The sequence below is a fragment of the Pteropus alecto genome, unplaced genomic scaffold (genome assembly GCF_000325575.1).
Source record: "Pteropus alecto unplaced genomic scaffold, ASM32557v1 scaffold39, whole genome shotgun sequence".
Lineage (NCBI taxonomy): Eukaryota > Metazoa > Chordata > Mammalia > Chiroptera > Pteropodidae > Pteropus > Pteropus alecto.
In genome coordinates this window covers 11,839,610-11,840,885 of record NW_006443568.1, presented here as the reverse complement: position 1 = coordinate 11,840,885, position 1,276 = coordinate 11,839,610, and positions in this window count along the sequence as shown.

Here is a 1,276-nt window from a genome sequence, read left to right as displayed (position 1 = left end):
ATAAACAGTATCTCCCTCAAAGGACTGTTGTGAGGACTTAATGAGTAAATGCACACGAAGTGCTTAGAAGAGTGCCTGGCATAGCATTAAGCTCTTAAAAATTGTAGGTTATTAATATTTAAAGATGATGCATGAAAGCAAAGTTTCAAAAATAATTTGCATTCTGAGATTCGCAGGCATTATCTTCCTCCACTTGATCTTTTATCTAGTGTTTCTAATCTGGTGATTTGTTTTGGTACAACACTGCCAGACACCCGTAATCTGCCCAGAAGCCGCCTCCGGCTCCTTCAGCCCCATGCTTTCACCTCCAAAGTGTCTGTAGGATCCATCCCCTCCACTCCGCTCCAGGCTCCCCGCCACCCTGCTCTACCTCCTGGACTTCTGCAACTGTTTCCCGCCTCTTGTCCTGCTCCCCTCAGATCCATTCTCCTCACTGCAGCCACAGCACTTTTTTTTTAAGTAAAAATATTCCCCTGATCAAATGCCCTCCATGGCTCCCCAGCATCTCCACGATTAAGTCCAGGCCCTTTAGCTGAGTCCCTCGCCCCCGCCCCCCACTCCAGCCCCATCTCCCTCCCTCTGCTGTCAGAACGCTGTGCTCCTGAGCCAGCAGCCTCTTTGCAGTTCCCCCAAAGCCTCGGGCCCTCTCCTGCTCTGTGGCCTGTGCAGGGGCTGTTCCCTCTGCCCGCATCTCCTCCCTCCCTTACCTGCCTGCTTCGCTCCTGCCTACTCGGCCTCGAGATTTGGGTCCTGTCTCCCCTCTCTGGGAAGCCCTTCCTGATCCCTCTGCAACCTCCAGAGAGAGTGGGGACCCTTCTTTTCATGCCCCAAATCTTCTGCATGCTAGCAGGGGCCTGTCCTAATCCATGGAGCAGGCCCCCTGGGAACCTCTGGGGGACAAATCCAGGATGGCCACTCTGCCCTGTTTAGCCTGGAATGTCCTCTTACTTCCTCTGTCCTAGTATCTCCTACTTACCCTACCAGGCCTGCTTGAGTGTTGCCTCCTCCAGGAGCCTTTTGGTAACCCTGGCCCCCATTTCTTCCCTGCAAGTATTTCATTCCCTTCTCTGGCTGTGAACTCAACAGGTGTGAACTCAACACCTGTAATGCCACGGCTGTACTCCCAGGCCCTAGAACAGTGTTCAAGAAATATGTACTGAATGAATGAACAGACGAATGGCTGATCTAGGATTATAGTCTAGATCAGTGGTTCAGCTAAGTGACTTTGCCCTTCTCCACTAACCGCCCCTCTCCCCCAACGTTTGGCAGTATCTGG